This window comes from Nuphar pumila, chromosome 13, assembly GCF_984573655.1.
Source record: "Nuphar pumila chromosome 13, dmNupPumi1.hap1.1, whole genome shotgun sequence".
NCBI classification, from domain to species: Eukaryota; Viridiplantae; Streptophyta; class Magnoliopsida; order Nymphaeales; family Nymphaeaceae; genus Nuphar; species Nuphar pumila.
Genome location: NC_143261.1, coordinates 102221629 through 102232696, shown reverse-complemented (window position 1 = coordinate 102232696; position 11068 = coordinate 102221629).

The following is an 11068-nucleotide window of genomic DNA, read 5'->3' as shown; positions in this document are numbered from 1 at the left end:
GAGTGCACGAGAATGCTCATGAGTATGCAAAATCTTCATAGGCATCTCTGGCATGCGCAGGGCATGCTCTTGTCGCCCGCCTTACCACCCAACCTCGCACCCTTGCGAAGAGCTCGATGAGTGTATGTTGAGCGACGATGATTCCTTTTGACTAGAAGCTTCACCACGTCATACTAGCAACTGGGTTAAATTGATGGCTGAAAGGTTTTTGCCATCGCAACGGGAGGTTACTCGTGGAACGCATGCTATGCTCCACGGGGACTGCATGTGTCGAAATGTAATATGCCCCTCAATTTTGTGCATCTCTGAAATTCGATGCTCACTCTAATGTTCGTGATGCTTATTCGGACGCGTAGCTGACTCTATCAACCCTTGACTAGAAGGCAACATACTCATTTCTCATTGGCTTAAAAGATCGTACGCCAAAGACTTTGGCATCACTTCGCTCTATCAATCTGTTCGACTATGTCGCTTCAAACATTCCACTGTGTTAAGCGTGCATGGGATATGCATTGTCTCGAATCCACTTTTGCTAGGCTTACATAGCTCCTTGCCTAAGGCAAGTTGCATGCCACATGACCGAGACAACCCGTCAATCTCTCTCTCTCTCTCTCTGAAAGAATTATGAAAAATGAGAAAAAAAAGCCCTGATACAACAGTAAATTTGAATTATATGCAGCAAAATTAAGAACCCGTTCAGGACATGTAAGTCAAGCATATACTTGGAATGCAATGCCTCACATTCAGAGTAGCCAACTCGTCTTTCTGTTTATTTTTTCTTTACGTTTCAATCATGTATCCGGGATTTATCTTGTGTAAATTACCGCTGTTTGCAGAATCATGTGCTTAATTAGTATAACGGCTGTTTCGCCTTATTCAGAGTGATTTTTGTAGGATTATTGTAATGCAGCAAATGTAAGAGCCATATTTTCACAAGCGAGACAAAAGAGTGCCCTTCTTCTTGTCATAGCTAGCTATCGTGCAAATAAATTATCTGTAAAAATAGATAAAGGCAAGACATGCGAACACATATGCACGTGACATTTTTGGCTTTCACGTCATGTACTCGTCTTCCCAAAGCATATGGAACTTATATATGGTGCCATTTTCCCTCATTGCATTGGGATATCATAGAAGGCCAACCAAAGTCCTACCTACACCCTCTGCCAATTGATGTTCTTATGGCCACAAAGCAAGACTTTTGCTCTCCTTGGACCTTTTTTTTTATTTTTTAGCTGGGCTAAGTGAGACTTCATCACTGCCTCCGGTTGGTAAAATACCTTGAGATCTCCCTGCTCACCTGAAAATACACCCAGCTGCGATCTTGCGGCCAAATACCCTTATGGGTTTATATCAAATGAGAAACCATGGTCATCCCTAGCCAGAAGTCAGAGCTTTTGCGGGCCGCTCCACTTGAACATGTGTCAATAAAAGTATCATATATATTTGACCTACTTTTTTTTACCTCTTTTTGTATCGATCTTAATCATTTTTTTATCCTACTTTAAGAAAACTCCAAAAAGTTAGGTATTATCTTTAAAATTTGAAAAAAAAAATTACGAAAATATCAAAAACACCCAAAATAAAATAATTCTTTAATTTTCGGGCTTTAATTACTGCCCAACAAAGATTGTGGTCTAATAGAGGGATGACAAACCTCGTTTGCCGTCTAGTGTGGGTTTGCCATCCAGTTTTAGGACAACAAACTTGGATTGTCGTCCAATGTTGGGACGTCAATTCGCATTATCATTCGTCCCATCAAGGATAAAGATAAACCTCAGAAGAGACGTATCCTATCATATCCCAACGGTCTTATACGTCCAGTAGAACTTTGCTGTGATGAGCATTATCCTTTATTTGGGATAAGCAAGGATCAATTTGGGTTAAAATAGAACTCAGAAAACCCTGTATTCATATCCCATTCATGATTCCTATAAATAGGGCCTAACCCCTTAAGCCAAAATCATCTAAAAATGTATTGTTTGAGTGTTGGCCTTAGATAAAACATCTACCATTGCCCTGTGTTTACTTTGACCCTCTCCCATGCAGCTCGATCCCTTAGCCATTGTACCCACGTGATGGTGTTGCTGGACCAAAGATATGCCTAAAAGAACTAGTGAACTCTAAAGTATGAAAAAAGTGATTTTCCAAGATGCCTTTTTAGTTTTTATTTTTGTTGTCATTATTTATTGCATAAATACTCATGCACGTTTGATTTTCATTTCATATCTAGTATGGTTGGGAGTCCAAATCATGAAGCTGGTCTTTCTCAATGGTGAGCTTCGAGCTGACTTTCTTGTGGAAAATGAAATTGAAGCTTGAAACGAATGTCCCACATCTTTTAAATAAATTTTGAAAATAATTTTTGCAAAATCGAGGTAAATCCTATCTCTTTTACCAAAAGAAAATTAAACATGTCAAGCTTTTGCCCGGGACACCATGTTTTTAAAGACAAGGTTTCCATTGCACTTTCTTTTTTCCTCCATGTAACCATGGATATGTTGATGGATTAAAATACATATTTTTATAAGGTACTACCTTTATGGATACATGGAAGTGAGTAGAAATTGTCATGCTGCATGGGGCCCGCTAAAACACTATAATTGCAAAGTTAAGGTTCTCTTTATGTATCTTTTCCTCAATGACCCACTTGAAAGTGATGGATGGCTATCTTCCGAAACCCAAGTTGGAGAACTTATTCACCACATAAAGAAAAAAAAAAGGAAAGGTCTAATTGTGCTCTTTGGCTCGTGCATGCAAGCGGTGTTTCTAAGTGGGACAATTGATCAAAGTTGTGACACTTGCTCATCCAAAGTCTATCTTTGAAAGACAAAACATTAGAGAAGCTCTCAATCTTGAAAAAATAAAAGCTCAAGAGAGAAGCATTCAAAAACATTAATCTATTGAATAACAATCTTCACTCATACTTGAAATACATAACTCTTACGTATATATAAAGTTGGGTGCCCTTTTTACACACCTCTTATGCATAAATAGCAACTTTTGGCCTTTTTTTCATGAGCTACATCTAGAAATACGGATTTTCATTTTAATGACTACTAATAACATGAACCACTGTGACCACTATTTGCATGCCTTAACTCACATAACTCATGACTCATATAACTTTCTTCTAAACTTTTCACATGTTATCTCAATGGCTCTACACTACATGTCCCACTACATCCATTATATGACTTGAGAGCACTATGTGCATGGATAACCCACATAATAAATTTACATTTACATTTACATTTTTTATGCTCATGTTATATTATGCAAAAGTACTCATATTACATGATAAATTCAACATTTAACTTTGACTCACAACCCAAAATGGGTTTATTTTCAATGATCTTTACCAAGCATGCCAAACCTAGTAGGTGACCATTCTCAACTTATTTGCTGGAGTCAAGGCAAGTCAATGTGCAATATTCTTAAGAAAACCTTGGTTGTTGCTTATGCCCTAGACCCTCTCAGTAAATCTTAGGTAATTTACATACAAGCTCTTAATGTATGGCAAATCTATGTTTAGCTGCTTTCGGTTTCGAATATTAAAGGTAGCCATCTAATCTTTAAAAATTTCTCAGATAACTGTTGAATTATTTTTTTATTCACCTAACTTTGGCTAACATTTTTTTCTGAAACAAAAAGGAAAGAAATGCATTATGATCGGCAAACTTAAGTGCTATCAGAAAGTGGAGCCACAATGGAAACTGGAAACAAGAGATCAGCTTGTGAGAGAATAAGCAAAGGCAGAGAAAATAGGAAAAGAAACAGAGAACACAAAGGCAGTTAAATATAAATTAGTCATATGATAGGGGCAAATCTGTAAATTATCCTTTTTTCATTTACTTTGCCTCGGATGATCGCATAGCACGTGATGTAGCTTTTATGTGGGTCATCCTTTGTCCCCGAACCATATCATTATTGGCATCCCCTATGTATCATATAGGAATGCATGAAATTTGACGTTAGGCCTCATGAATGCAAACCAGTAGTTCATCCTCATCTGACATTTAAGTTCCCAAAAACCTCACCCAACAATCTCATAATTTCCATTCAGTGCCTTCTCCCATCTTCCGTGTTTCCGTTAACAGTTTCCTGGTACATCATGTCCACATCTTGTCTTTTCACCTACTTGTGCATTGTTAGGTGGGGCAGCACTACAAAAAGATCGCCTTATTAAAAAAAAAAAAAGGTTCGTCAGAAAGGAAATGAAACAAAGTATCACAGACTTTGAGTTTTAGTTGCGTTTGTGTTCAGGATTTCTCTTTGTTTGAATTCACAAAATTATCCAAGAAAGTGAAATATAGTGGGATATTATGCCACTATTTCGTTTGGATGAGTTGGTGCAACAGGTACCCCCCTTGTGAATTAATAACTTGGTTGAAAATGTTTAAGGGAGGGTTAAATCTTGAGAATATTGTATTATAGATATAAGAAACCCGACTGCTCTCCCATCCACCCAAAATTATTGTGTGAGCCATACATGTATCTCAACTAACATTTGAATCTCAGGTTTTCATCTTAAGCGGATTTGTGATTCATTGTTTGACCATCGCTAATCTTTCTGTAAGTTCCACGCACACTATGCCTATGTTAGATCCTTTGATTTGAGATCCAAGGTAATTAGATGCACCCAAAAATTCAATGGCAACCATGGGTATTAATGGATGCTTGATATCTCTTTGTTCAAACTTCTGTAGGGATCCTGTAGCTGCGCATAATACAATCAGAGTGGAGGGGTACCTGAAGAAGCCATTGAGGAAACTGATGATGGCTGTTGGTCGGTGCTGGTGGCTGGAACGGGATGAGCGTGGGACCTCAACCGGACTGTAGCCCTCCAATGAGTGCAGGCTTCTTCAGCAGTCGATGAGCAGGATCTCTCTTTCCCTCTTTAGTCGAAAAACTCAAAAATAGGTAAATTTCTTTTCTCTCTGTTTTTCTCTTGATGCTTGCTTGTACAGGGTCACTCATGGATACCCTCTTTATAGTTGCAGCATAGGATCAGTTAGCGTAACCGTTCCCTTCTTGATTTTTTGTATGTTTATCGAAAGCAATACCAAAAGGGAAAGTTACCAAAAATGTGGGTAACTGCCACATATCGTGGCTTATCCCAACATTCTCTCACTTGTTTCAATGATAAACCAATAAATTTTATGAGAATTGCTTGATGAATAGATTAGCCTTTAAAATCTATTCTACATATTCTTAGTTAAATCTCTAATCCTTATGAGATTAACAACTATAATGAGAATCAACAAACTGTATGTGATCACTTTATTCATATGCATATGTAAAAATAAAGAGTTTAACAAGCTCATCCTCAATACATGTTTGGAATACAATCCTAGTGCTAGCCCTTTAGTAAGAGGATCAGCAATCATCTCTTTGGTACCAATATTAACAATATGCATTAAATGATTCTGTCCTTTCTTTAACAACAAAGTACTTTAATTCCATATGCTTACATGACGTAGTACTTTTATTGTTATTCAAAAAAGACATTGCAACTTCATTATCATAGTAAACCTTCAGTGGCTTCTCAATGAAATCGATCACCTTTAACTGTGATATGAAGTTCTTCAACCATATGACCTGCGAAATAGTCTCGTACAATGCTATAAACTTTGCATCCATAGTGTGAGCAGTAGTGGTCATCTGCTTTCCACTCCTCCAAGAGATCGCTCCCCCAGCAAGTAAGAAGACATACCCAGTAGTAGACTTTCTACTATCAAGGCATCCTCCTAAGTCTGCATCTAAGTAGCCAACGACCTCGAGGTGATTAACTTTATGATATGCCAACATATAGTCCTTTGTCCCTTGCAAATACCGCAAGACTTTCTTAGCAGCCTTCTAATGGGATATGTCTGGGTTAGACTGGAATCTACCAAGCATCTCTACTGCGAAGAAAATATCTGGACGTGAATAAGTTTGCATGTATTGCAAGCTACCAACAACTGATGCATATGGATAAGCACTTACCTATGCTTTGTCAATTTCGTTCTGTGGATAATCCTTTAGGCTCAATTTGTCACCTTTTGGTATGGGTGTTGTACCAAAAGAATGATTTTTCATCTCATATCGCTTTAATACCTTATTTATATAGGATCTTTGGGAGAGACCTAGAAAGCCTTTTGCTTTGTCTCGACGGATCTCTATGCCAAGTACATAAGCAACCTCACCCATATCTTTCATATCAAAATGTGATGCAAGAAACTATTTTGTCTTTGTAAGTAACTTTATATCGTTGGTTGTCATCAAAATATCATCCACATACAACATCCGTATAATAAACTTACTCTCACTTTCCTTAAGGTATATATATTTATCAATAATATTTTATGTAAACCCGAAAGTCATAATGACTTGAGAAAATTTAATATATCACTATCAGAAGGCCTGTTTAAGTTTATATATTGATTTGTTAAGCTTGCAAACCAAACAATCATCTTCAGAGAAACTAAGAGGTTATTTCATGTATACCGTTTCATTCAGATCCCTATTGAGGAACGATGTTTTCACATCCATCTGATGTAGCTCTAAGTTATAATGAGCTACGAGGGCCAAAATTATCCTCATTGACTCCTTAATTGAGACAGGAGAGAATGTCTCATTATAGTCAATGTCCTACATCTGGGTGAATTCTTTAGCAACCAATCTTGCTTTATGTTTCTCTATGTCACCTTTGGAGTCCCTTTTTGTCTTAAAGACCTATTTGCACCCTATGGGTTTTACTCCTTTAGGTAACTCGGCAAGATCTCACACTTGATTCTTAGCCATAGAGTTCAACTCTTCTTTCATGACTTTTATTCAGTGTGAAAATTGTTTGCTTTCAACAACTTCCATAAAAGTCAATGGGTCATCATCTATATCTATGAAATCATCAGGCTTCCGAAGGTACATCACATAATCAGGATGTATGTCAAATTTCTTAACTCTTGTGGTTCTCCAAACAGGTCATTCTACAGGTTCAAATTGAATTTGTTCATCTTGTTCGTGCTCTTCTGCATTGTCCATAATAGATTCACTTTGAATTTGTGCATCAACAACCGGGTGATCAACCACATCATCATTAGGGATAACAATATGGTATCTCTCGGTATTTTCCTTAACAGGTGGTGAGACTGGATCTTGTATTTCCTTAAAACCAAGGTTTTGAAGTGCACTTAATCCTACTGAATCATCTTCAAGGAATTTTGTCTTATCCATTTCAACAATCTGTGGTGAATGAGATGGACAATAAAACTTGTATCCTTTTGATCTCTTTGGATAACCAATGAAATATCCACTGGTTGTTCTTGGATCAAAGACTTTAATGTGGGGGTTATACAGCTTAACCTCTGCAGGTCATCCTGATATGTGCATATAAGACATTGATGGTTTCCTACCTATCCACAACTTGTAGAAAGTTTTAGGCACAGATTTCGTAGAAACCTTATTCAAAATATGCATAGCAGTCCTTAAGGCTTCACCCCACAACTTCATGAAAAATGTTGAATAATTCAATATGGCCCTGACCATTTCTTTAAGCGTATGATTTCTCCTTTCAGCTACATCATTCTGGTAGGCACTATCATGCATGGTATATTGAGGCACAATGCCTTCCTCTTTGAGAAATCGCGCTAATGGTCATTCCTTTTGCCCATCTCAATAAATCTGCCATAATATTCACCACCTCTATCAGACCTGACTATCTTAATAACTTTATCGATTTGTTTCTCTACTTTTTTCTTAAATCCCTTAAACATCTAAAAAACATCAAATTTTTCGTAAATCAAGTAGAAATACATATACCATGAATAGTCATCAATAAAGGTGGCAAAATATTTTTTGCCTATGTAATAGGGGTTAAAAGGTCTACATACATATATCTCCAATATCTCACTACTACGTTTGGCACCCTCTTTATATGTGTTTGTATGCTTAGCCTTTATGCAATCAACACACGGGTCATTATCGGTAAAATCTAGAGATTTCAAGATCCCTTCATTTATAAATCTCTTTATTCTCTTTTAAGAGATATGACCCAACCTTTGATGCCAATGCATGTAGGATTTATCATTAATCATTTTACGTTTATTTCCAACCAATGCATGTTCAAAAGTCAAAGACTCCTGAGTTTGGATCTTAACATTTAATTTGTACAAACCATCATAAACTAATGCAGAACCAATTTTAATAGAATTTCTGTAAATGAATAACTTAAAATTTTCAAATTTAAATCAATATCCAAATTTATCAAATCTTGAAATTGAAATTAAGTTTTTACTATATGATGGAACATAAAAGACATCATGAAGATCCAAATTTATGCCTACATTTAAAGTGATCTTGTAGGTCTCAACACCCTTCACATGCGAACACATCTTGATCCCTAAATAGATGATCTTCTCATGTATTGTTGGTTCTCTTCTATTAAGGAATAACTGTAGACAGTTGGAAATATGAACAGTAGCACCAGAGTCAATCCACCAGCTATTTTCAGGAATTTATAATAAATTATATTCATGATAAACAAATGACAAATTACCTTTTTTTTTAACCACTTCTTGTACTTTATGCAATCAGCCTTCCTGTGTCCCTTCTTCTTGCAAAAGAAGCACTTTATGAGAGTAGTGTCAGATTGATTACATTGGGATGTCTTATCCCATGCTAGCTTCTTCCTAGCATTTTTCTTGAATGCATTTTTCTTTGGTCCTACCTTAGAGTCATGAGAAGTCATATGTGCACTTTGCACCTGTTCTTCTTTCAATCTATCTTCCTCTTTAACAAACTTGGATATAAGTTCATTTAATATTCATTCATCATTATCTATGTTGTAAGAGATTTTGAAAGGTCTATACTCCAAAGGTAAGGACGCAGAATCAAATGCACTAGGAATGAGTCAGAAATGGTCAGCTTCATGTCATTCAGTCGAGACGCTATATTCCTCATTTCCAAAATGTGCTGGCAAATATTACCCCTTCAAGAATATTTCATAGTTATAAACTTTAACATTAGGGTACTGGCTCTGGCCTTGTTTGAACTCACAAATTGTGACTCAATGGCACTCATGAATTCTCTCACTATTCTGCATTGTGGGATAGCACTGTGAATATTCTTGGCCACTTTAGATTGCAAAAACAACAAGCTAAGTCTATTCGAGTGCTCTCACTTCTCAAAAGCACTATTTTATTCAGCAGTGCTTTGATTAGTCAAGGCAGCAAGTTCATCTATCCTTAGGGCTAGATCTAGATCCACATACCCTAATGTAAAAAGAACAGTTTCTTTTCAATCACTAAAATTAGATTCATCAAAAAAAAATATAGAACTTGAGTCATCTAAAATCACATAACTAGAAACTGCATGACAAAAAACATGTATCAAAAGAAAGTATATACAAGACGAGCTTGATGAAAAAAACAATAAACAAAAGGCCCTGAATATGCTTATTTCTGGGTGAGTATAGGGGGTCATCGAAGTTCTACTTTGGTAAGAACTCTGACACGCGTAATCACTACGCCTACCGGCCATAGTTGGTAAAACTGAGGCTCATGTGAAGCTAGACCATCAACACATGGTACCTTTGGATACACATGTGCGATGTATCTCAACACATTTACCTCATTTTACCCTACCTAAATTCCAAACACGATAAAACTATCTTTGGGTCATTTATAGTTTTATGAATCTAAGTACAACAATAATATTGGCTAAATCTATATGATAGAACAAAAAATTGACAACATACATGTATTCATTCACTTTGGTGACATGAATTCACTAAGTCATCTAGTTATCATTGATGCCAATATTATATATTCATTTATGCATGCATAATTACAAATAAAATATATGAACAATAATAAAAGCCAAGCTTAAATGGGTAAAACCTTGGGTCCTCGAGTAAGAATCGGTCTAAAAATACTCTGAACTGGTCTGAAACAACCCAAACCGGTCATCCAAGGGTTCAAACCAATTCTGAACCTTATGAACCGGTGTCAAGTATAAACAAAAGTTTATAAAATCCTATAACCGTATGTCAAAATCCATGTATCTGCTTATATTTATGAAAACAGGGTCTTAGCATCTCGGAACCAGTGAAAAACTGGAAAGAACTAGTCAAAAAATGCTCTGAACCGGTACTGAAAAAAAGCCGAATAAGTCCCTGATCCAGTTCAAGTCAAATAGTACCTGGACCCTTATTAGATCCGGGTCTAACCTAGTACTAACTGGATCCAGGTCTGACCCAACATGAACCAGATTCGGGTCTCACTCGGTATGTGCCAGATCTGGGTCTGACCCAGTTTAAATCGGATCTGGGTATGACCCAATATGAACCAGATCCGGGTCCGACCCAGTATGAACTGTATCTGGATCTGACCCGATATTAACCGGATTAGACCAGACCCGAAATAAAATGGATTCGGGTTGGACCTGAACCGAAAAGAACCCGGGTATGACCCAATCTACATGGGTCAAACCCAGACCCTAAATCAGTATGGGTCCGGGTCTGATCCAAATGAAATGACAAAACCCGATCTACCCAAAAAAATGAGTCTGGATCGGGCCTGTCACTAGGTCAAAGAACCAGACCCGATTCGAGTCCCACGATAAAAACAGAAACCTGAGGGTTTCTGTTTACTGAATCTAAGAAACCAAAATAGTTTCTCCCTCTTCGTTGCCCCACGGTGACCCACGTTGCCATACGGTGACCGACACCGGTGTTTAGCAGACGACGATCACCTATCCCTAACGACTCACCTTCGACGATAACCTCAGCTCCGGCAAATCCACCCACAGATCCTGACGGAGATGGCATCAACATGGTCGGACGGCAACACACATCACCCAGGTTCCTCCCGGTCAGAAAAAACATCGACGATGAAGACTTGCATCCGAAGCCTAGTAGACGACTGTCACCGGTGCCTTTGGCAACGCATCCCCTCGGCGACAGGTAAGGCCTACAATTTTTACCTTTTTAATTTTTTTTTGTCTGTCGCCGGAGTTGTCGACCAATGCCGGCGACCTGCGTCGTCCCACCGCCGACCCTCATCGCTTGCCAGCGACCCACGTCGCACGC